This window comes from Amyelois transitella, chromosome 27 (assembly GCF_032362555.1).
Source record: "Amyelois transitella isolate CPQ chromosome 27, ilAmyTran1.1, whole genome shotgun sequence".
In the NCBI taxonomy this organism is placed as follows: domain Eukaryota; kingdom Metazoa; phylum Arthropoda; class Insecta; order Lepidoptera; family Pyralidae; genus Amyelois; species Amyelois transitella.
Window position 1 is genome coordinate 2365040 of NC_083530.1, and position 27160 is coordinate 2392199.

General features: G+C 36.6%; 1 protein-coding gene across 1 annotated transcript in view; it reads left to right on the top strand.

The window, feature by feature from the left end:
• LOC106142168 (sex peptide receptor) overlaps positions 1 to 27160 on the top strand; it is an 80878-nt gene that overhangs the window by 20587 nt on the left and 33131 nt on the right. The window contains exon 2 of the mRNA XM_060952075.1: positions 8182 to 8213. The gene's annotated coding sequence lies outside the window, so the exon portion shown is untranslated. The remainder of the gene's footprint in view (positions 1 to 8181; positions 8214 to 27160) is intronic.

A 27160-nucleotide genomic window follows, 5' to 3' on the forward strand; every position in this document is an offset into this window, starting at 1 on the left:
GATGCGCAAAAAGGCACCGGTTCGAATCCCACTTCGGCCATGCACCAATGACTGTTTTCAAAGTAATGTACTATTAGTTTGAATACTAAACAAATGCTCTTACGGTGAGGGAAAACATCGTGAGGAAACCTGCACATTCAGGCATCTGGATGTGTAACCATGATCAAGCCAATGCAGATTAGGTTATCTTGCAAAGTTTGCGGAGGTCAGACGGGAGTCGCTTAGTTAAAAACCTGACTCACCCAATCCAGGATCCATGGACAAAGGCATACCCCGGGCTCCTCTCCAGAGCGGTGAGGATGCAACCGGGAATAAAAGCCAGGAGGAAGAAGAAATACCTAGTATTTTAATTGTGAAATACTTATGATAGAAATCGTTGTGAAATTTCAAGTGATGCAATTAAGTAACAAGAATAAAAATAGTTATGGCTTAAAGATTGGGGCTGAGTGTAGTGTAGAGTGTGTGTGTAATCGGCGTTCTAGGTATATATATATGGATCCTTTTTTTAAATCGGTAAAATTTCAAAATCCTTAGTGTAACAAACTCTTTTCTTGAAAACTGTATCAAAATCGGTTTAGCGAGACGCGAGATAACCTAAACTGAGAATAATCTTTTTTTATTTAAGGCGGTAAAAAACGATTCATATCCCAAAATAAAAATGTCTACATATTACAGTAAGTTGTAATTAGCATCATTAAAAAAAATATAATCAAATAAACTTATGTAAGCTATGTACTTAATCTTACATCTTGCTTTTAGATATAATTCTAAATTTTATGGCCAGTACACAGATAAGTTAAAAAAATTAACTGCTGGCAACAGGCTCACGGAATTCCCATTTAAAAATAATAAAAAAAAAAACAAAACCTATCCAATTTTATTTTCACAATTCCAATGCAAAAATAAAATCTGTGATATTCAATATGGCGGACGGTTTATCAATTGACAGTATCGCATAAACCCGGATAAAACGGCTGTTCACAATTTTAAAGGTGAGAGCTAAAGTGCTTCTACGGCATCATTGCTTTATTTAAAACTTTATATAGCCTTTGTTCGTGATGGAACAAAAAAAAATATTAGGTAGATAATTTACGAATTGTAATTTTGAACGAGATAACAATAAAATGTGCCGTGTGGTTCCCGGCACCAATAAAAATAAGAAATGGGACCATTCTATCTCGTCACCATGGATGTCGTAGAAGGCGACTAAGGGATCGGCTTATAAACTTGGGATTTTTCTTTTAAGTACCCGAAACCGCCGAGCTTGTATGAAGAGAGTAATGAATGTGGATGAAGCGAAGGAAGTATGCAGAGATCGTGGCAAGTGGAAAGAGGTAGTCTCTGCCTACCCCTCCGGGAAAGAGGCGTGATTTTATGTATTCTTCTTTTAGGCGATCTAGCAACCTGTCAATTTGAATCTTAATTCTATCATTAAGCCATACAGCTGAACGTGGCCCATGCTCTGGTATGTATGTATGTATGTTTGAGATTATTCCAAAAATTTTAAATCGCCAGTTATTGGGCTTCCGTATTTTGTTTGTTGGCAACACTCCAATTTTGTGCAAGCATAATCTGCAATAAAAAAAAATTGTGACCATTGACACATTTTGGAGGGAAAATTCGTTTTCATTTCTACCGGTACTCCACGTTGTATATTCCAATTTCCTTGTAACTCTATTACAAACTTCGCGGTGACTTCTAGCTAGCTTAATAAAAAAAAAGAATTTAAAATCAAATACAGAAAAAAATAGAATACTTATGTTCGAAGTTCAAATCGGAGATGTCATTGGTGAAAGTTTTGGGTAAGAGATCAATGGAAGAGCTTGCATGAGGAGTGTTATGAAAATGGATGAAGCGAAAGTAAAAAAACGCCACTCCATCTCTTTCCCATGGATGTCGTGAAAGGGGACTAAGGGATAGGCTTGTAAACCTGCGATTGTTTTTTGCCTGTGATTTAAATCTTAATGCTATCATTAAGCCAAATAGCTTAACGTGACCTATCATCAGTCTTTTCAAGAATGTTAGCTCTGTCTACCCCGCTAGAGTTATATACGTAATTTTATATATGTATTTATGATATTAAACCAATATTTATGCCACGGCGAGACTCAAATCAACGATGCTTGTAGACAGACATTCTAGTCATAAATAAGTCTAGACTTTCCGTCGGTAGAAAGGATAAGCTTGTGCACATCATTAATAAAGGGAATAGATTTGAATATTCGTATGTTTGTAACCAATAAACTCAAAAACTACCCGACTGATTTTCACGAAATAACTCACCATAAGGGCATCGGTTAGTATTCAAACTAATATACATAACTTCGAATATAGTCATTCGAGTTGGGATTTGAACCTGTGCCTTTATGCGCTGATTTTCACGAAATTTTGCACAGATAGAATAGAATAAACATTTGGGTAAAACATAGCCTATGTTATATACTTTCTTTCTGGAAATTTTCACGGGAGCGAAGCCCCGCGCAAAAGCTAATATAAGCATAAATTTATTTATAGATATAAACTTAATGTTACCATACCTATTATAGTACCTATGTATATACCGTCTAGGTAATCTAAATAGTATGTAATACGTAATTATTCAAAGCGTCCCATATTAGGTGTAGTGTAAACGTTATACGATCCAAATTGATTTAATTATCATAATATTAATTACATTAATTATGGATCGTGTGAGCGAAACCTTTGTCTATAAGCATTTCACAGTACAGTCGACTGGAGATGAAACTTGACCCTATAGTTTTGGTATATATGAATAGGGCGTCATGTATCTGTACACCTGACTGTACATTTTTTTTCACGTCTAGGGGTAGACAGAGCCAACAGTCTTAAAAAGACTGATAGGCCACATTGAGCTATATAGCTTAATGATAGAATTGAGATTTTTTTATTGGTGCCAAGAACCACACGGCACTTATTTTGATCACTTATTTTTTTTTTCATTTTTTTTATTCAATATTTGAATAGGCATTTGTCTTCCATCTCACCTGATGATAAGTAACGTTGAAGACGCAGATGTTGCCTATGCCTCTGCCTACCCCTCCGGGAAAGAGACGTACATACATACATACATAAAATCACGCCTCTTTCCCGAAGGGGTAGGCAGAGACTACCTCTTTCCACTTGCCACGATCTCTGCATATTTCCTTCGCTTCATCCACATTCATAACTCTTTCATGCAAGCTCGGCGGTTTCAGGCACTCTCGACCTGACCCTTTACCAGGACGTCCTTAATTTGATCAAGATACGTTCGTCTAGGTCTTCGAGACGTGATTTTATGTATTCGTCTGTGACCTAAAATAAATAGACAGATGAACGCATACCCCACCACAGATAAAGTAGCCCACTAACAGCGGACGAAATAAACTCGTTCCACTAATCCGTTTCTCGTAAACCTCCCGGCAAGTCATTTGGCGCCAAAACGAACCCCGCCGGGTATTCCCCCGTTTAAAGTGGTATAATTCGTCAGATTGCAAGCGGATGGACTTACGTTTTAGGGTTCCAACAGTGCGAAATGGAACCCTATTTAGACTGATACGTATTATAAGGATGTGGTACCCGGCACCAATTTAAAAAAATTTAATACGACCACTACATTTCGCTCCCATGGATGTCGTAAAAGGCGACTTAGGGATAGGCTTACAAACTTGGGATTCTTTTTTAGGCGATGGGCTAGCAACCTGTCACTATTTGAATCTCTATTCTATCATTAAGCCAAATAGCTGAACGTGGCCATTCAGTCTTTTCAAGATTGTTGGCTCTGTCTACCCCGCAAGGGATATAGACGTGACCATATGTATATAAATGTATAGAATTGAGATTGGCTAGTAACCTGTCACTATTGAATCTCAATTCTATCATACAGTCATTCGCACATGGTCGAGGTGGAATTTGAACCTGCGCCTTTCTGCGCATCCCTCATTTTAACCGTACACCTTAACAATTCACCCATCGGCGCTCCTGAGCATAAATCACGCGCTATCGTTTTCAATTAAGTACCTACATTGAACCAAAAATAAAATAAACTCAATTTGTCTGTCCATTTATTTGTTGTCGAGTGTACAAAATCACAAAAAACGCGCGGAAAGCGTTTTTTTTTTTTGTATTTTTTTTCCACGAAATATTTGAATAAGCGTAATCAAATGAGAAACTTTGCGGTCATAAACAAGTCGGTGAATGAAATTAATTGGCTGTTAAAATGAATACACAGTCGTTTTTAGGGTTTCGCTATCAAAGAGTGGATTTTTTGTTTTTTTTTTTTTTAATAATTACTCGCTACCTTTTTTTGTGTTCATACCGTTGTGTTTAAAAATTAAATTACTTTTTTTTTTCGGGAATATTGATTATTTGTGTCTTTCTCAGGACTTTTTAACAATATGTTGTTCAGATGTAACGTCTTTGTCCCTTACGGGATAGACAGAGTTAACGCTTGGGCTGTATGGTTTAGGAATGTAATTAATATTTAGATAGTGGCAGATTGCTAGCCCATCGTTTTAGGAAAGTGCGAAGTTTATAACCCTTACCTTTTTACGAAGAGGAATTTAATAATTGAGAAAATATATTGAAAGTAAAACGCGACTAAGGGATAGGCTTACAAACTTGGGATTCTTTTTAGGCGATGGGCTAGCAACCTGTCACTATTTGAATCTCAATTCTATCATTTAGCCTAATAGCTGAACGTGGCCATTCAGTCTTTTCAAGACTGTTGGCTCTGTCTACCCCGCAAGGGATATAGACGTGACCATATGTATATATATTCTGAAAAACCTATTGACTAACAAAGATTTAACAGAATATATATAAACCCAAAGGCGTAGCATCTGGCTACGGCACGTGCTACGCCGTAGCACCTGACTACGCTTCGTGCTACGCCGTAGCGATAAATTGGCGTAGCGATGAATAGCAAGAAAAAACTCCATAGATTCATATTTTTTTTATTTAACCGACTACATAAAGAGGTTGCTCTTTAATATGTTTTTTTTTTTGGTGGAAAATTTATATACAGTTTTAAAAGAGACTATGCATAAATGTTATATCGTCCACATCCCTTACGGGTTAGACAGACCCAACAGCCTCACAAAGATACTTAGGCCATACGTACAGGCATATCACGTCTATTCCATTGCGGGGTAGACAGAGTCTTGAAGACTGAAAGGCCACATTCAGCTGTATAGTTCATATAGCGACAGCTTGCAAGCCCATCGCCCACAAAAGGAATCCCAAGTTTACAAGCCCATCTCCTAGCCGCTTTTTCGACATCCACGGGAAAGATATTGAGTGGTTCTGTACAAAAGTGCCGGAAACCACACGACACGAGGCTAGTCAAGAATACATACATACATACATATGTTCACGTCTATATCCCTTGCGGGATAGACAGAGCCAACAGTCTTGAAAGGACTGAATGGCCACGTTCAGCTATTTGGCTTAATGATAGAATTGAGATTCAATTAGTGACAGGTTGCTAGCCCATCGCCTAAAAAAGAATACCAAGTTTGTAAGCCTATCCCTTAGTCGCCTTTTATGACATCCATGGGAAAGGGATGGAGTGTTCCTATTCTTTTTTGTATTGGTGCCGGGACCCACACGGCTAGTCAAGAATATACCAAGTAATTCAAAGCACCTTAACTTTGACAAGATCCCGAGTTAATTTAAAGTACACTAATTAGTTTTGTTACTCATTATGGAGTTCAAATTATGAGTTACATAGAGCCTTTGATTCAAAAGCAAGGATTTGTAAAAACGGGTTAATAAAGTTTTGGACATTTTAATCTTGTTTCGGGATTACAAATTACATTTTGTGTATAGCTGCCGGTGTACGGGTCAATCGATTTTGGATTTAGTTAGTAAAACATACATATAAACATACATATCTATATCCCTGGCGGGGTAGACAGAGCCAACAGTCTTATGATTCAAATAGTGACAGTTTGCTTGCTCATCGCCTTAAGAAGAATTTCACCTTTACTTAATTAAGACTTTACTTTGATACATACATACATACATATGATCACGTCTATATCCCTAGCGGGGTAGACAGAGCCAACAGTCTTGAAAAGACTGAAAAGCCACGCTCAGCTGTTTGGCTTAATGATAGAATTGAGATTCAAATAGTGACAGTTTGCTAGCCCGTCGCCTATCGCCGCGGACGAAGTCGCGGGCGGCCTCTATTATAAAGATAACTAATAATGTTAACTTGATTTAAGGGATTTGTCTTTTAAAGAGAAATTGATGTAGTCTCTGCCTACGTTAATGAAGAATGGAATATGGAGTAGACAAAGTCAATAGTCATAAGAATGAAATGCCACGCGTTCAGCTGTATGGCTTAATGATAGAATCGAGATTAAGATAGTGACAGATTGCTAGCCCATCGCCTTAAGAAGAATTCCATCTTTACTTTAATAAGACTTTACTTTGATAGAAGTTATTAAAACTCCCATCGTGGTAGCCACAAAAGATTTTTATTAATTCTTTTGTTCTTACAAATGCAAATTATTATGAAATTACAAGTTACTTCAAACAACACTCCAGCGAACTCTTCCGCGTCATAAATCAGAGTAAATTCAAATTAATTAGCCAGTAGATATTAATTTGTTCACAGTGGATTTGCGAATTTTCTCATTATTTAACCTTTTCATTATCTGCGTAATATGAAACGTTTGTTTAATGTAAAACATGATACACATATTTAGATACATATATATACTAGAGGCCGCCCGCGACTTCGTCCGCGTGGAATCAATCCCGCGGGGATTCCGGGATAAAACATATTTGTTATTCTGGGTCTTCAGCTACCTACGTACCAAATTTTATCGTAATCGGTTCAGTAGTTTTGCGTGAAAGAGTAACAAACATCCATACTGACATCCTGACATACTCACAAACTTTCGCATTTATAATATGTAGTAGGATATTGGATACAAGGTATCACTTATTGGCGTCACATCACTTAAATTCTAAATATAACTACTACCGCTTCCAAAGCGCATGTGTAGAAGAAGCGGCGGAAAAAACAACGCTGCAGCATTTTCACCAGATGTCAATTTACAAATATAGATCTCTTAAATCTAAATCGTGGACGAATTATTGAACATTGTCTACATAAAAAAAATGTATCAATATAAAACTAATGATTCAATACGACAATAGGAACATTTCGTCAAACAAATCCTACTACTATTATAAAGGCGAAAGTTTGTATGGATGTATGGATGTTTGTTACTCTTTCACGCAAAAACTACTGAACCGATTACCATGAAATTTGGTATGAAGGTAGCTGAAGACCCAGAATAACACATAGGCTACTTTTTATCCCAGAGTTCCCGCGGGATTGATAGGGTTTCCATGCGGACGAAGTCGCGGGCGGCCTCTAGTATAGATATAAAAAGAATAGAATAGAATAGATTAGAAGTTAAGTATGGAAATTAAGATTCATTTGACGGCCTCTGTGGCTCAGCGGTAGTACGCTTGTCTGTGACACCGGAGGTCCCGGGTTCGAATCCTGGTCAAGGCATGATGAGAAAAAGAACTTTTTCTGATTGTCCTGGGTCTTGGATGTTTATCTATATAACTATTTATTATAAAATATAGTATCGTTGAGTTAGTATCTCGTAACACAAGTTTCGGACTTACTTCGAGGCTAACTCAATCAGTGTAATTTGTCCCGTATATATTTATATATTATATTTATATATTTCAAGTGACGTCATCGGTCGCGTCGCGTCGTGTCGTATCGCGTCGCGAATGTGTCTAACTACAAAAGCTTAATTAATTCTTACAATAAACGACACCCAAGTTGCGTTTAAAACAAAAGAAGTTAACAATATTTTAAACTGTCTGAGTTTGCAATGCGCGCAATATTTAATTCAAAATTGTGATACCAGTATTGTACTTAGAAACTTCTACCTTCTCTCTTGGGATTACAGCACAGAGTAAAGTACATGAAGGCGCGGTCTTCGGTGCTCTGTTAATTACAAGAAGATTCCATTTAACAATGTTCCGTTAATTGTAAATAAGAGTTTCTTTTTGAAATATAAATATACTCGTACATGCGGTTTAAAATAATAATTATGTGTATAAAATTCAAGATGACTTTCTTTTTTTTTTATAAATGTTAAAACTTATTAATTATTATTATATACATATTTTTTCGTTTTGTTGCAGATGTCGTGACTGTAATCTACACATTTTTACAGGTAAGATTTATTTTATAACAAGAGGCCGCCCGCGACTTCGTCCGCGTGGAATCGTTCCCGCGGGAACTACGGGATAAAAAGTAGCTTATATGTTATTCTGCGTCTCACCTACATACCAAATTTCATCGTAATCGGTTCAGTAGGTTTTGCGTGAAAGAGTAACAAACATCCATACTTTTTCGCAGTAATAATATTAGTAGTTTAAATAACGCTTGAAAATTCGTCCGCTTAAAACCAAATGTCTCGCTTAATACCCGTTCCCGTGGTAATTTCGAGAAATTCTCTCTCTTCTTCTTCCTCCTGGCTTTAGTCCCGGTTGCATCCTCACCACTCTGGAGAGGAGCCCGGGGTATGCGTTTGACCATGGATCCTAGTTTGGGTGAGTCGGGTTTTTATACTAAGCGACTCCCATCTGACCTGCGCATTTTTTCAGGGGAACAAAACCCGTACTGGGTAATAGATATACATTGAGCTGCCTGAATGTGCAAGAGTCCTTACAGTGTTTTGTCATCACCGACGCTCGGTTAGCACTCAAACTAATGTACATAACATTTCTTGCATTATGCTGAGGGGAACACCATCCTACCTGTTTACTTTTAAACTTGTACATATTCTTGTTTTATTTTTTTAAATCTTTTTTCCTTTTTTTTCTTTTTTATTATATACTAGCTGTGTGTCCGCGTAGAAAAGTCATTTTGGGCATCATTGAAGCCCTCAAGAATCAATAATTTTCCCCGTTTTTTTCACATATTCCCTTATTTCTTTGCTCCTTTTAGTTGCAGCGTGATGTTATATAGCCTAAAGCCTTCCTCGATAAATGGTTTAAGAACACACATGAAAGAATTTTTCAATTCGAACCAGTAGTGACTGAGATTAGCGCGTTCAAACAAACAAACAAACTCTTCAGCTTTATAATATTAGTAAGAGTATATATATTACGATTTCTTTAGTTTAGTATATGGTATGGCCAAACAAAAAGACGTTGTAATAACGCGAAAAAATCCCATCGAAATCCCGCAAAAAACCAATTGTGAACGAAAAAAAAAGTCGTGTTTAGAATACATAATTAATTAGACGATGCAGGGGAGGCTTCGAAGAATCCTTGTAAAGAAATGTAAGTGATTTAATTTGGTTGGCGTTACGAGTATTTGATTTCAGTCAATAGCGTGTTTATATAATGCTAAACATTTTAACGTAGGACTATTTTATATTCTTCTTCGTGTTTATAAACTTTTATAAATATAAGATTCTTCTTGTAGGCGATGAGCTAATGTAGATGAAAAGGTAGGAGTGGGCAGGCCTAGACGAACGTACCTTGACCAAAACAAGAACGCAATAGGTCAGGTCAATAGTACTCGAAACCGCCGAGCTTGCATGAAAAGAGTTATGATTGTGGATGAAGCGAAAGCAGTATGCAGAGAAATCTCCGGAAAAGAGGCATGATTTTAAGTATGTATGTATTTGAACATATGTACATATACCAATCTATATATTAGTAGTAGTTATAATTAGATTTAAGTGATGTGACGTCAATAAGTGATACCTTGTATCCAATTTTGAAAATAAATCTATTCTATTCTATTCTAGTATCTTATTTATTACACTCTCAACCAATGCATCACAAGCGATAAGAGTTGTTTACTGATCTAGATTTTAGCTCAGTCTACAGATAGTTTATCTGTTTTGAGCTAGATATATGAGGCTAGATATTTGAGCCAAATACTACCAGATTGTTAGACCTTTTTGATTGTAACAATTAGTCTTATATATTTATTTATTTATTTATTTCAGAAGCTATATACTGGAATTAGAACGTGGGTGATCTAACAGATAAGATATCTGAATAAAATTGTGTGATACTATGGTTCCAATCCTATCGTGCCCATGTATGTTTCTTTTCTAAGCCACTTACATTAGTTTGTTGGCCAACCGTTGATCTTATGATGAAGGAGAATATAGTGAGGAAGCCTGCACATTCAGACGACTGGATTTATAACCATGAACCAACCACCACGACGTCCTGTTAAAGGGTCAGGTCAAAAGTACCGGAAACCGCCGAGGTTGCATGAAGAGAGTTATGAATGTGAATGAAGCGAAGGAAATATGCAGAGATCGTGGCAAGTGGTAGCACTAGACGATGTCCATAACTCCAAAGTCGCCTTTTACGATATCTGCACATCACACGGCACTGCCTGAATAGCCTGTTATCCCATAAAACAAAAAGGCACCCACACATTTTAAGACCACCACACACATTTAAATCCATTAAGGCATTTAGGAGTAAATGGGATAAAGAAACACACATACATAAATAATGTACCCTGAATAACCAACGCCTTTGGATAGCCGTGCAATATAGATAATGTATGTATGAATGTATATACGGGACAAATAACACAGATTGAGTTAGCCTCGAAGTAAGTTCGAGACTTGTGTAACGAGATACTAACTCAACGATACTATATTTTATAATAAATACTTAAGTATATAGATGAACATCCAAGACCCAGGCGAATCAGAAAAAGTTATTTTATCATCATGCCCAAAATGTAGATTTATTAAGGGAAGGGTCAGGATTCTTTTATTGAGCGATGAACTTTCGACATGTCACTATTTGAGTCTCAATTCTACCATTGAGCCGAGCAGCTGAACGTGGCCTAACAGTCTTTTCAAGACTGTTGGCTCTATCTGCCCCGCAAGTGATAAAGTCGCGATTACATGTATGTATGTAAGATAGAGAAGATAGTAATATACTAGAGTAAGTTTTAGAAACAAAACAACAACGTTCTCCGCATCTATATTTTGTTACGAGTAACGAACTGTATTTTTATTCCCAACTTTATTTTGTTTAAAAGACAATTGACGACGCGAACAATTTATCAACAAAAAGTTTCGTGAATATCACTCGCAATAGACTGCCTTTTCTGTTTCAAACTTTGCGGGATAAAGTAGAGTGCGTGAAATTCAGAAGTGGCACGACGCGACGCCCACGCCACGGTTCGTGACAAGATGTGTTCTTGTCACGAGATGTCGCCTATGTGTAATGTATGTAAGTTTGACTTGTACAACTTTTGGTAAGAGTATAATTTTATTATATGTACTCACATAATATACAGTAAGTACGTCTATGGCTCCGCTTGCGTTATAAAAAAATACCGCCGAAACCCGTTTCTGTGGGATTGAGTGAAAAATTATTTTTTAGTACACTCCTAACCTGTCACTATTTGAATCGTTTATATATATATATATATCAATAAACCATACAGCTGAATATGTAGCGATCGAGTATCGGTTAGTATTCAAACTTTATGCGCATCACACATTTTAACAAGGCACCTTACCTATTCGACCAACTCAACTTTAATCCTATGGAAACTTTCTTATTTACCGGGGTAAAAAGTACCCTTCTTAATACTCTTTATACGCGAAAATTGTTTCAGTAGACAACGCATGAAGACGTAACAATTAGCATTTTTATATCAATAGGAAAGTTAATTTCCAGTCCTATCTACAACATTCCTAACTCTACACACCCATTTGGCTCGCCAGAGCTAGAACTTGTGGACAACAAGATACCGTTTGTTGAAGTTCCACACAGTTTTGCTATATTGTTTATTGTCTATTTAGCAACGCCACGACTGAAAGGGGACTGCAAGTGCAGTACAATATTTCTGAGTGTCCCTAACTAATATTATTTATTTATTTATTTCTTTAAACTTCATTGCACAAAATACAAATGTAAAGCACAATTGGCGGACTTAATGCTAGTAGCATTATCTACCAATTAACCATTGGGTCCGACAGGGAACTTTATGTGGGGTCAAACTAAATAAATATATTTATACTTACACAAAATATAAAATATGTATATTATATGTAGGTATATGCGAAAGTAAATTTATTTGTTTGTTTTTTAATGCACACACACACACACACACGCACACACACATAAATCACGCCTCTTGCCCGGAGGGGTAGGCAGAGACCACATCTTTTTTTTCACTTACCACGATCCCTGCACACTTCTTTCGCTTCATCCACATTCATAACTCTCTTCGTGCAAACTCGTCGGTTTCGGGTACTCTTGACCTGACCTTGTAAATTTTCTTGTTTAAATTATTCTTTTTGAAATATAACGTATACGACTCAATATACTTTTCATCCCGGTAAAAACTATAGTTCCCTATAAATAAAACAGGTATTGAACGCGCGCGAAACATACGTTCCTTAATTTTATCTCGGATGTTTAGAATAATACTCGTATTACAATGACGACATGGTCAGTTGCTCAGTGACCACGGATCATTGTAACATTACATGATTCGAAACGTTCGAGATAAAATAAAAGTTCGTTACATGCGCGTTTAATAACTGCATATTTATAAGTTATATTTTCTCATCCTCCAAGTAGGTTCTTTGCCGAATTCTTGTCCTGAAGCCCCCAAGAAGAGAATGATTCGACGTCCCCTTCAATAAAACTAAGTATTCCCTAACACTTTACTCAATAAAAAAAACCCAATTAATAAATAGATAATGCAACGCGACAGTTTAAAATAATATTTATTCTTATTTTATTAATACATACATACGTCACGTCTGTATCCCTTGCGGGGTAGACAGAATCAACAGTCTTGAAAGACTGATAGGCCACGTTCAGCTGTTGTTGTTAATTGTCGGCTCTTTCTACCGATAATGATATAGACGTGATTACATGTATGAGTGTTTATAAAATGGGACAAAATATATATTTTCATAGTAACTATTACGTGCCTATCTCGATCGTTCTGACAAATTTTTTCTTCTGAACAAAGTTTTAACATATTGTAGTCACGTCCTATTTAAGCTTGAAAAAATTCTTGGCGAGTTTTTAATTTCAAAGGCGAATTTCTATTATTTCGCAGCCGGTGAAGATGTTTCAACAATTTGTGGTTTATTCAGAATTTCTGAATACACAGTGACTAAGGATAACTGTTGGCGGTGCAGACAAAAGATGTTTCAAAGTTGTTAAATTTGGTAAATTTGTTGGATATTGTCCATTTTAGCTGATTTATTTTTTCACCGCATTCTTCTCCATTCGTTTGGAATTTCTAAATTGACTTTAACGAACTCAAAAATGTGACTTGAGAGTTCTTACAAAACCGAGTTTGGATAACAGATTATGAATATTTTTCGTGAAAATAACGAAGGCGTGAGAATAATAGACAAATTTTCAAAGATCATGAAAAAGTTACGTAGATTAGTTTACATTCATACATGAAATCACTCCTCTTTCCCAGTGGGGTAGACAGAGACTACATATTTCCACTTGCCACGACGTCTGCATACTTTGGCTTCATCCACATTCATAACACTCTTTGTTTCGGGTACTCTCGACCTGACCTTTCACCAGGACGTCCTTAATGCGAAGTTTTCAATGCTGAGAAATAAACAAAAGTAATTGGTAAAATTATCGATCCATACGTAGCTCTTAACTTAAAATGACGTAAAAGCGTATAGCGGGTACGTAAAGCATTCTACCCTAAACGGAATTTATATTCTATTAAGTAGAATAATTGCCATTATAAAACATCTAACGGCCTGTTCTCCATTTTATGACACACTTTACCTATTTCTAAGTTACGAGCTTATGTCATAACTTTTAATTAATATGTTCAACGTGAAATAAAGACGAGCGAACTTATTAAGTAATAAATAATAAACGGCTATTTATTTCACTAATAAAAAATATGTAGATGCACACTTATACCAAAATTGTAAATGCGAATGCTGCAAATATGTATCTCAATTTTATCATTAACCGCTGAACGTGGCCTTTCAGGCTTTTTAACACTGTTGGCTCTATCTACCCCGCAAGGAATATAGACGTGATTATATGTATGTATCGTAAATTTATTTATATACCGTATATGTAATTTATTTTTAAAACAATAGCATTAACTCTTATCCGATAGCTTCTTTTAAGAAAGATACCAAGTTTATAAACCTATCCCTTAGTTGTCTTTAACGACATTCATGGGGACGACATGGAGTGGTCCTATTTATTTTTTATTGGTGCCGGGAACCACACGGCTCACCGTAGCTTAATATAGCTTAAACTTTTTTAACGTTCAAATGGATTATCAGCTTTAAGTTTATTTAGTTCACTTAAAAACCACTTAAGAGTTCGAACTTTAGCTGAAAACAATCAATTCGATTTGTACTTTTGATACAACTTTGCAAAGCTTTAAAAGATTAGTGTAAAAGTTGTGAAAGCTCTATCTGTGCATACTTAATTAGAGACTTGTGCCGTGTGGTTCCCGGCATCAATAGGAAAAGCTTTATTGTTCAGCTGTATGCTTTCAATGTTGAAATTAAGATTGAAATAGCGAAAATATTATAAAGCTGAAGGGTTTGTTTGTTTGAACGTGCTAATCTCAGGAACTACTGGTACGAATTGAAAAATTCTTTTACTCTTGAATAGACCATTTACCTATCGGGGAAGGCTTTAGGCTATATAACATAACGCTATAACTGTTAGGAGCGAAGAAATAATGGAGTATGTGAAAAAAAAACGGGGAAATTATTAACTTCAATGTCGCCCAAAATAACTATTCCACGCGGACGGAGTCGCGGGCACAGCTAGTATAGAACATTCTAGCAAGATTAATGTTTGTGTAAGTTAGTTCCTACCTCCCAAGATGGCTACCGTCTCGATATCTTAGCCGTGTTTTCCAAACCACTGAACCTTAATGGCCATTCGTTCTTGACGCAGCCTTTATGTACTTATGTGTAAAATAATAAAAAAAATTGGAGTCAGTTCTTCAAGCTAAAGTGCCGTGTGGTTTCCGGCACCAATAGGATAAAGAATAGGACCACTCCATCTCTTTCCCATAGATGCCGTAAAAGGCGACTAAGGGATAGGCTTATAAACTTGGGATTATTCCTTTAGGCGACAGGCTAGCAATCTATCAGTATTTGAATCTCAATTCTATCATTCAGCCAAGCAGCTGAACGTGGCCATTCAGTCTTTTTAAGACTATTGGCTCTGTCTACCCCGCAAGGGATATAGACGTGATAATATGTATGAATAAGTCAGTTCTTTTCGTTCAGAACCTCCTCCTCCCTTTTTGAAGTAGGTTCCTAAAAATAAAGTCTTTTTCAAAGAAGCTATTACTTGACTGCCTTTCAGTCTTTTCAAGACTGTTGGCTCTGTATATCCCGTAAAGAATACATACAAATAATCACATCTATATCCCTTGCGGGGTAGACAGAGCAGAGCAGAGAGCAAAATACTGATAGGCCACGTTTAGCTGTCTGGCTTAATGATAGAATTGAGATTCAAATAGTGACAGGTTGCTAGTCTGTCGCCTAAAAGAAGAATCTCAAGTTTATAAGCCTATCCCTTAGTCGACTTTTAAGACATACTTACATGGGAAAGAGATGGAGTGGTAATAGTTAAGAATAAGACGTAATTATACTTGAAACCTTGTTAAAAACGTTCTGGCAAGAGTAATGTTTGTGTTGTAGCGGGAGCGATGATTTGGCTCGACCGCCACCAAAGGGAAGATCTTCCGCCAGGCTAGGTGTTATGCTTGGGGAACCGCGACTCCGATGATGTTGTGTCGGAGGTTGTATATATAACTCCAATCCGTGAAATCTTTCCTTGCGCGATTTAGGTTTTTCGCTGTTTTTGATTGATAGTGTCGCGTGATTCTATTTTTAATTTTTGTGACTTGTGGCGTATAGATTTCGCAACAGATGGCTACCGTCTGTAGATATTAAAATAGAGTTTAACGTACCACTGAACTTAAGTGGCCATTACTTCTAGACGCAGCCTTTATTAAATGTGATGGTGAATTAGGATTCAGGCTCAAAGTTCATCAGAGACAGATAGAATACCCTTTATTGACCATAAAATTATACATACATACGTATAATCACGTCCCTCGCGGGATAGACAGAGCCATTATTTGAAATCACGCCTCTTTAGTGGGTGGATTTTCCAGGAGGAAAACCTTTAAATAATAACAAAAACTGTCACTTAGTTATCAAAGTCAAATAAAGAGTATTTAGTAATAATTATTGCGCTTTTTGGGTATTATTGTGATTTTATTTAAAAGTAATCTTTCGATATACAAAAACGATTGAATGTTAATTTATTATACAATTTATGTTCCTTTAATATAACATAATATTACATAAAGCTTTTTTTGCATACGAAAGAATTTCAAAATACAAATAATAACATATTACAAGAAATATATATATATATTGTTCAATCTTTATGAATTTTATTGCATTCTCCGTTCGCCTCATTACACTCACCGTTTTATTTATTTTCAATAATATTTCATTGCATAAAATAAAAATAAAAAACATTTTAGAAAATTATTAAACCCATCAATATTTTTGTATTCTTATAAGAAAATAACACGAAAGAATTTACGAAACATTATTACTTCGCCTGCAGTTTTTGATTCAACATTTTAACTTTGTACTGGCTATTCACCTTTAGAAAACAGTCACATTGTTTTACTGGGCTTTCATAAAGATGTCAGATACAGTCGCATTTGCGAACGTTAATTTAAAACTAGTCGCTTCATGCAGATTCGTCTGGGTTTGTGTTTTTGACGTTTTATTTTGTTTTTATTTTTTTTTTTGTAATGAAGACAATATCAACTCACAGCTGAAATAATTAGGTCGAGAGATTTGAATTTTGGAATGTAGGTTTCTTATATGGTGTATAAGTGAACTATATAAGCGACTAGAGGCCGCCCGCGACTCCGTCCGCGTGGAATCATTCCCGCGGAAACTTCGAGATAAAAAATAGCCTATATGTTATTCTGTTTCTTCAGCTACCTACATACCATAATTTCATCGCAATCGATTCAGTAGTTTTTGCGTGAAAGAGTAACAAACATCCATACTCACAAACTTTCGTATTTATAACTAGAGGCCGCCCGCGACTTCGTCCGCATGGAATCCCTATCAATCCCGCGGGAACTCTGGGATAAAAAGTGAAAGAACGTGAAAGAGTAACAAACATCCATACAAACTTTCGCCTTTATAATAGTAGTAGGATATTAGTAGGATATATCTTATCTTTATGTAAACTTCGGCCCCCTACCTATAAAATGGCGGATCAGTTCGACTATCGTGCGTGTGACGGATCGACGCAAGCCATATTCTATTACATCATATCATATTTAGGAAAAAAAAAAGGTAATATTACATCCTGTAGTGAGCTATCTATTTTCCTTGCGAGTGTCGGGGAAGCTTTCCGATATTTATTGTAACCTATTCCGTATCGTGGGACATACATACTACCTACCTACCTTACCACACGGCACTTCAATTATATGTACCTACATATAATTAAAGTGCCGTGTGGTTCCCGGCACCAATAAAAAGAATAGGACCACTCCATCTCTTTCCCATGGATGTCGTAAAAGGGGACAAGGTATAGGCTTATAAACTTAAGGTTCTTCTTTTAGGCGATGTGCTAGCAACCAGTCACTATATGAATCTCAATTCTATCATTAAGCAAACAGCTGAACGTGGCCTATCAGCGTTTTGCAGACCCTTGGCTCTAGCTACCCTGTAAGGGATATTGACGTGATCATATGTATGTATGTAAGTAAGTAAGAAAGTAAGGTGCCGTGTGGTTCCCGGCACCAATACAAAAAAGAATAGGACCTTAAGATATATTATAAACTTAAGATTCTTCTTTTAGGCGATGTGCTAGCAACCTGTCACTATTTGAATCTCAACTCTATCATTAAGCCAAACAGCTGAACGTGACCTATCAGAATCTTGGCTCTATCAACTATGGGATATAGACGTGATTATATGTATGTATGTAAGTATGTAATCAAGTGAATCGTTTCAAAGGGGACAAAACCTTATCATTAAATACTCAATATATTTCATAATATTTTTTCATATTCCTTAACAAAAGTCTAATAACACGTAATAACACCTTATTTTGATGGATGACTCGGCCGGGCGGCGTACGAGCGTCGTGTTTATGCTGACAGTACGTGATATATAACAGGTATCTCGTATCAGGTAACGTAGGTACCTTATGTACTACATAGTATGTAACAATGACTGGACATGTTTATCTGTGACACATCAGGCCCCGGATTCTATGAGAAACTAACTTTTTCTGAGTGCCCTGGGACTTGGTTGTACATACATTCATATGGTCACGTCTATATCCCTTGCGGGGTGGACAGAGCCAACAGTCTTGAATAGACGGAATGGCCACGTTCAGCTATTTGGCTTAATGATAGAATTAGCCTAAAAAGAATCCCAAGTTTGTAAGCCTATCCCTTAGTCGCCTCTTACGACATACATGGGAAAGAGGTGGAGTGGTCCTTTTATTTTTGTATTGGTGCCAGGAACCACACGGCACTTTATACGGCCGGTGTAAATCGTGGAAAACATATTCCGAAATTGGCCCGAAATAAACTGTCAATGACGACATTCCAGGGAATGATATGGACGATAATATGGATCTGGTCCAAGCAAATTTATAGGCGATGTAAACGCTCTTTTCCATTAGATAATACACTTTACGCAATAACAATTTTTTTTTCCGTGTTTATTTGTCGGTGACTATTCGAGACAAAAGGAAAAAGAGTGTGTGTGACAACTTGACTTTATAATGGAATATTTTCCTCTTAATAGAGACGGCTACGTAAGTAATTTAATCATGTACAACAACCATGACCCAATTGGAGATAGGTCCCTTTATAAGCAAGGTCATGGAGGTTAGATCGGAATCGCTTCGTGTTATAACTTACTGAACTCGACTTTTCCACTTCTGTACTGGCATTGAGATTCAACTATTGACTAGTTGTTTGCCCAACGCTTAAAAGTAGAATCTCTGCAAGGAAAGAGAATTAGCTAGTACACACTGCGGCGACATCACTTACGTCACACGCCATCAGCCAATCAGAGCAAGAATACGACGCGCTCAGCCAATAGCAGCGAAGTATCTGTGGCGACATCTTAAACGTCACACGCCACTAGCCAATCACAGCGTATATCATTTTTCTTCGCTATCAGGCCAACATGAAAGCAATCATAATTTTAAACCCTTTTAAACCTTACCAAAGGACCACGAAGGTACCCAAATATAAATTTCACTCGATTTCATGAATAACAAACCCTACTTTTAAAGTGGAATAACATTCTACTCTACGATCGCTGAACACTATCCATCATTCACTTGTCACACAAAACTTGCGGTATATCAAGATACCACAGTTTTCATATGAAATTTTCTAAAGAGAATTCAACTTTAAATATTCGTCTTGAATTTCACTCGACTACCTTTTATTATAATAGAGTTCTCTGGGATACATTTTTAAACACCTTTCTTAACTTTGATTTATTGTTTGCGCGAGTAAAATTATCGAAAATGTATACATATCTCAAATCCAATTCGACTTCCACTAATAATAAAAAGAAAATATGTGAATTTTTCTATGTTTGTAACCAAAACTAACCAAAAACTTTAGTACACAGATAAAATAGACCTTAAAAAATGACATAAGTAGGCTATTTTCTGGGAATCCCCACGAGAAGGAAGCCCCGCTCAATAGCTAGTTTCTTATAAACTCCTTGATACTGCGCGCTTATAGGATTAATACTTTCGACGAATTTCGCCTTAGGTGATCCCGTGGGAACCCTGGGAACAATACAACGTTGCGAAGTTACCGAAATATGAAATAATGGAATGAAATGTTTATTGAAGCACGTAGTTCTTTGATAAATTATTCCCCTTTTGAAGTGGGGATAAAAAGTTCGCCTTCTTCTATAGCTCCCTAAAGTACGATTGCATATTCAATTCCAAAATGGACGTGGTGATTAATTTTTAATAATTATAGTACCTGCCCCGTGTGCCAAAAGGAGTGCCATACTACGGCGGCTGGGCTGGTTTTTGTCAATGACAAAAAGAAAATCGGTTGTCTGTAAAGTCGGTTTACAACGTCTTAAGAAATAAAATAAAAAACATACTGATGGAATTGCTATAAACCATTGACACCACATTCACTGGAAATCGAACCTGAAACCCCAACCCCAACGTGATAGTTACCTACACGCTGACCAATCCACTAACAGTTCCGGACACGCGGCGCCGAAAATTCCTTCCCGTCTTAAGAAGAAAAATTCTACAAATAAAAACGAACTTTTTTTTTTCATACAATTCTTGATATTGATTTCGGTTGGTATTGTTATTTGTCAAACGAACAAATGTCTTGCCAATACAGTTCATTCGATAATGAGGGCAATTTATAAGGGCTGCTGTTTATTAACCTACGTCACGTGAACTTTGGTAAGTTTGTGTATACGAAAATTGACCTTGCACCTCGCTAGTAAAATCGAAAAGAATCTTTTTATGTTTAGAAATACTTGTACAAGTATTCGTTAGTTCGAGACCTACCATGCCACAGGCAGACACACAAAAGCAGAGATACACGTATTTCTTACAAAACTGATATGAAATGTACTTATGGGAAGACACTGAATCCTAGTGTGGCGGATAGTGATACTATTATTTTGATAAATGTATTTTTTTTTTTTTTGTAAATAAATATTTTAAATATTTCTTTCTTTCTTTCAAATAATTAAAATTGAAGTGTGTTTTAGTTGCGCGCCAAAACCTTGTTATTCTTAACCATAGACAAAAAAAAATGTAAGCAAATTTAAACATTCTATTTCATAGTTTTTTTTTATTTGTTGGCCAGCATTGGCGGCAAATGTTATGAACAAAAGGTGTCTTAATATTATTCCAATTAATAAAGATATAAGACTTCGGAACGTAAGCCTTTCACTGTCAAAATTTAAAATATATTAAAAGTAAGCCGGAAAGAAGGTAAGCACATCATTTAAGCTCATTTTGGCATGAATAAATCCCCGATAATAGGTAATGATTAATGACGTCATTTGGGGGTGTTATATTTTCAACCCACAGCAAAAAAGAACAGGTTGTGGTATAAAATAATATATCTATTCTATTCTAATAGAATAGAACACTATTCTATTCTAATATTATTATTTTTTTTTCATATTATTTATTTTCATAATTGGATACAAGGTATCACTTATTGACTTTACTCGTACATCACTCAATGCTAATCAAAGCTTCTCGAAATCAAAAACATAACATAGTAGATAACTATGTTATGTTTTTGATTTCGAGATATACTCATAGTTATACTTAGTGTGTGGCTAAAAATACTGTTAGCATTAAAAATAATCAAACCTTGTTTGCGAAATAAATAAAAAAAGCGAGACAAAAGCCGGTTTTTTTTTAGCCAGACACGCAATTGTAAAGCCTACTTATATCCGGACGCCTGCCAACGCTATCTATGCCTAGAAGTTTTGTTTGTATGATGTCTGTCAGTCACTAGGTAACGTAAGAGTTTTCTAAATACGATTGATAGGTATACCTACATATACAGAGTGTACCTACGTGGAAAATGGTTAAGGAGTGGTACATACATACATATACATATGATCACGTCAATATCCCTTGCGGTGTAGACAGAGCCAACAGTCTTGAAAAGACTGAATGGTCACGTTCAGCTATTTAGCTTAATGAGAGAATCCAAAGTTTGTAAGCCTATCCCTTAGGCGCCCTTTACGACATCCATGGGAAATAGATGCAGTGGTCCTATTCTTTTCTCTATTGGTGCCGGGAACCATACGGCACTTTCTGAGTTATGTACACATAGAGTATGTGTGGGTGCTAACTGATGCTCTTACGTTAAATTCTTTCTTTAAGCCAAATAGATGAACGTGGCCTATCAATCTTTTCAGGACTGTTGGCTCCGTCTACCCCGCAAGGAATATATACGTGATTATATGTATGTATGTATGCATAACTCAGAAAAATAGTCATTGATACATGGCCGAGTCGGGATCTGAACTTGTGACTCCGTATGCGTATCTAGCATTTTTAAACCGGCCACCTTATCTATTATACCTAATATTTTTACCGTTTTATTATACAAACTCGTATAATAAAACGTTAAAAATATTTTGTCTTAACATTCAAAATTTTGACTGAATCCGATAGAGATTTTTTTTTAACTTTTTTTGTCTGTCTGTCCGTACGATCAAGATTCAACTCGAAATTTACGCGGACGAAGTCGCGGGCAACAGCTAGTACATACATATGTACATATGTACGTATCCAGCATTTTAGACCTTATCGATTCAACCAGCGACACTTTACCTCCCATTGCATAAACTGTAATAGGTTAAGTTTGACTTCACATTTAAGTTAACACATAAATAGATAGAGGACGATATGCAACTATGGTCGCACAATCCAACTTGCTAACTCGGCTATCGTCGTATTTTGAGCTGAGTTCGTAGGCAGAGATTACCCTTGTTTCGACTGAGATCGCATGAAGTTTGAGCGCAGAATTATTAGTACTACATAGTTTGTGTCTTAATCTAGACTTAGTGTAAATTGTACTATAGTTTTGACTTTAGTTTAAGTGAAATTTAGCTTTGAAAATTTGTGGGGATGGGCTAGCAACCTGTCACTATTTGAATCTCACTCCTATCATTAAGCCAAACAGCTGATCGTGGCCTTTCAGTCTTTTCAAGACTGTTGGCTCTGTCTACCCCGCAATGGATATAGACGTGGCGATATATATGTACTTAGAAGGGCCAGGCTGATTTCTTCAGCCTGGCCCTTCTAAGTAAACAAAACTACTTACGTAATCGGATATAAGACGCGAACAAAAAGGTGAATTGGATAAAGAAATTATTCAATTTAACCCCCGTCCGATAAGGTGATAACAATAGCGAAAGAGGTTGCCTCAAATTTGCCTTGTTTTGTGAAAAAACGGTTATTTGCCTGTATTTTTGATTCATGATTTTTTTTCTAATTTATTACAACAAGGTAATAAAACAAGGTTAATAATAGTTGTAGTATTAATTTTATGATTGAGGTCATAGCAAAAATCTTAATTCCTTGACCATGAAGCTGAACGAGGCCTTTCGGTCTTTTTGGCTCTGTCTACCCCGTAAAGGATAAAGTCGTGACTTATATGAATGTATGTAAATAGGTATGCAGTCGTTTTATTACTAACTTTCTATTTAAGAAAAAGTTAATAAATTCTAAGTTTATAAAGTTACATACATCTTACACATTATCACGTCTATATACCTTGCGGGGTTGACAGAGCCAACGGTCTTAAAAAGGCTGATCAACGCAACGTTCAGCTGTTTGGCTTGATGATGGAATTGAGATTCAAATATTGACAGGTTGCTAGCCCATCGCCTAAAAGAAGAATCCCTTAGTCGCCTTTAACAGCCACGGGAACGGGATGGAGTGGTCCTATTCTTTTTTTTTTAATTGGTTCCGGAAACCGCACGGCATCTAAAAAAGTTACCTCTGTGAATTATATCAGAATTTAGATAGTAACAAATAGTACCTAAAGCTAATTTTGTTCAGATACATAGTTCAAAATAGCGATCTGAACTTTACTCAAAGTATCAGGTAACCCGTTTAACCCACGTTACAAAAATAAGTTATGTGCGCCTCGGCGTTCTCTTTGACGTGTAACTAGATTTGTGCCGTGTTCGTGTTTTTCACAGAGCAAGGAAGATCCGGTCGGGACCCTCGTTCAGTGCACTGTTTTCAAGTGTCAACGACACTGACAAAGTTAATTTTGTAGACGTGTCATTTTCACTAGAAACATACATGAGCTACTTACAGAATTAAAATTTTTCGTCTTTAAAATAGGGACCACTTATATCACTGTTTCATGGACATCGTAAATGTTGACTAAGGGAATAGGCATATTAACCAAGTGATTTTACTATGATCCAATATGGGTAGATAAGATTTGCCATGCACTGCACATATTACGGAGGTCAGACGGGAGTCGCTTCTTGGATTGTTGGATACCTGACTTACCCAAAAACCCAGGATTATGGTCAACCACACCCCGAGCTCCTCTCCAGACAGATGATGATGTGACTGGGATAAAAGTCAGGAGGACGAAGTTACTAAGTTGAAGAAGAAGGCGCAACTCGCGTCTGACCTCCGTGACCTTTGCAAGGGAACCCACACTGGATGACGGTTAAAGCTGTGCTTAATGAATACGCCTATTCCCTTAGTCGCCTTTTACTACTTTCATCCTTACAATGGATGTTGTAAAAGGCGACTCAGGGATAGGCTTATAAACTAAGGATTTTTCTTTTAGGCGACGGGCTAGTATACATACATACATACCTACATTACTCGTATATATATATATACATTTTATCATTAAGCCAAATAGCTCAATGTGGCCTATCAGTCTTTTCAAGACTGTTGGTCCTGTCTACCCCGCAAGGGATATAGACGTGATTATATAATATCTAAACTTTGCATGTAATGCCATTATTTTTGAAGAGCGGATCTCACCTAACACAGGTTTTTGTAAACTTAAATGGTGAGACCCTGCTACACACTTGTACTGCACTTGTTAAAAGGAATAAATGAATTTTGAATTTTGAATTGAATTATATGTATGTATCCTAAAGTGTCGAAAGACATGTTTTACTTTGTAAATTCTACGGTTTATATTTTCACTTAGAACTTTGTTATATGTAGATGACATAGTTGTATTCCCAAGCGTCATATAAATTTTACAATTTTTTACAAAGTAGTGTTTAATCTTTCTGTTTGCCCTGTAAACGTGTCCCGTGGGATTTTATTCCTTTTAATGCTGGAATGTGAAACGTAAATTGTATGTTTACGCACTACATTGCAAATGTGACGCGCGACGTCGCCCGCGTTTATAAAAAAAAACCCGTTAAATTGAATTGCCGCGGATATTTTCAATAAAAGAGTAAAAAAATATATAAATTAACTTTTTACATACATACATATAATCACGCCTATATCCCTTGCGGGGTAGACAGAGCCGACAGTCTTAAAAAGACTGATAGGCTACTTTCAGCTGTTTGGCTTGATGATAGAATTGAGATTCAAATAGTGACAGGTTGCTAGCCCATCGCCTAAAAGAAGAATCCCAAGTTTATAATGCTATCCCATGGAGACGAGATAGAGTGGTCCTACTCTTTTTTTTTTATTGGCACCGGGAACCACACGGCCCAATTTATATACCCATTTAAAATAATACTCGTACAATCTTCATAAATCTAGCGTTCAGATCGTGTGACTTATTGGCTCTGACTTCTTTGTTCTTAAGAAGAAGAATGAAGAGATAAAGTATGATGATATATTTAAAGGATGTCGTAAAGGGCGACTAAGGAAATGGCTAATAAACTTGGGATTCTTCTTGTAGGCGATGGGCTAGCGACCTGTCACTATTTGAATCTCATTTCCATCATGAGGCCATAAAGCTGATCATTGGCTTTTATTCTTTCGACGCTGCTGGCTCTGTCTACCCCGCAAGGGATAAAGACGTGATTTTATGTATGTATATAAAGAATGTATCGTCATATTACAATGTAACCAAATTCTACTAAAACCCAGTCATTGGTAACACCCCAAAAAATTACCTTTATTAAAAATTTTCTAATATTGAAAATATTCTAAGCTTCCTCGTAACGGGGATTCGTTAACCGATAATGAAACATGATGCATTGTAATACGGCTCAATATTAACTGGTTTGTGGATCTTAATGAAGTAAAGGTGCCAAGTTTCATATTACATTCGTTATAAATGAGATTGACGTATTCATATTACTACTGGAAATGGCCGTATAATCGTGGGCGTTCGTTATGGTGCCTGAATGTATACTAATATAATAAAACTGAAGAGGTTGTGTGATTGAACGCGCTAATCTCAGGAACATCTGGTTCGATTTGAAAAATTCTTTTCGCGTTGAATAGACCATTTATAATATATCACGCAGGAACTACAAGGAGCAAAAAAAAAGGAATATGTGGAAAAAAGGGGAAAATTATTCATCCTTGAGGGTTTCAATGATGCCAAGAATGATTATTTCACGCGGACTAAGTCGTGGGCACAGCTAGTATAAATATAAGTGTACACTTTCCTACTTTACCAAGTGAAGCCTGTAGGCCTTTTCTAGTGATGAAACCATAGAAAAAGTTTTCAATATTTAGTATAAAACCCTCGCAATTATTTTCAGCGCCATCTTTTATAAAACTTCGGTACTAATTTCATATTTTTTCCACCAACCACTCCATATCTTCCCATGGACAGCGTAAAAGGCGACTAAGGGATAGGCTTATAAACTTGGGATTCCTCTTTCAGGCGATGGGCTACCCACCTGTCATAATTTAAATCTCAATTGCATCATAAAGCCTTAAATCCGAACGTGACCTTTCAGCCTTTTCAAGTCTGTTGATTCTGTCTATCCTGCAAGGGGATAAAGATAAACATCCAAATTCCATCCAAATCCAAATCAGAAAAAGTTAGATTTCCATTACGCCTTACAAAGATTATCTTATCTGTGACACTGTCACTTCTAGCCTCATAATTGGACGCCGCAATATATCTGTGTCCTTATAAAAGAGCGGTTACCCTTTCCCCCTCACCCCGCCCCGGCCTCCCCTCGTTCGAACTCTTGTCATATCGAAGGAAGTTGATATTAATTACAGAAGAAAATTGTTACAACATTAATGTCATTGCCTTTCACAATGTCTTTGTATAAAGTAATTTTAGCAATAAATTATTGACGTTTTAGCCGACGTCGAAAACGGAGGATGGTCTCATACATGCATACCTACATATGATCACGTCTTTATCCCTTACGGGGTAGACAGAGCCAACAGTATTGAAAAGACTGATAGGCCACGCACAGCTGTTTGGCTTGATGATAGAATTGAGATTCAAATAGTAACGGGTTGCTAGCCCATCGCCTTAAAGAAGAGTCCCAAGTTTATAAGCCTATCCCTTAGTCGCCTTTTACGACATCCATGGGAACGATATGGAGTGGTCCTATTATTTTTGGTT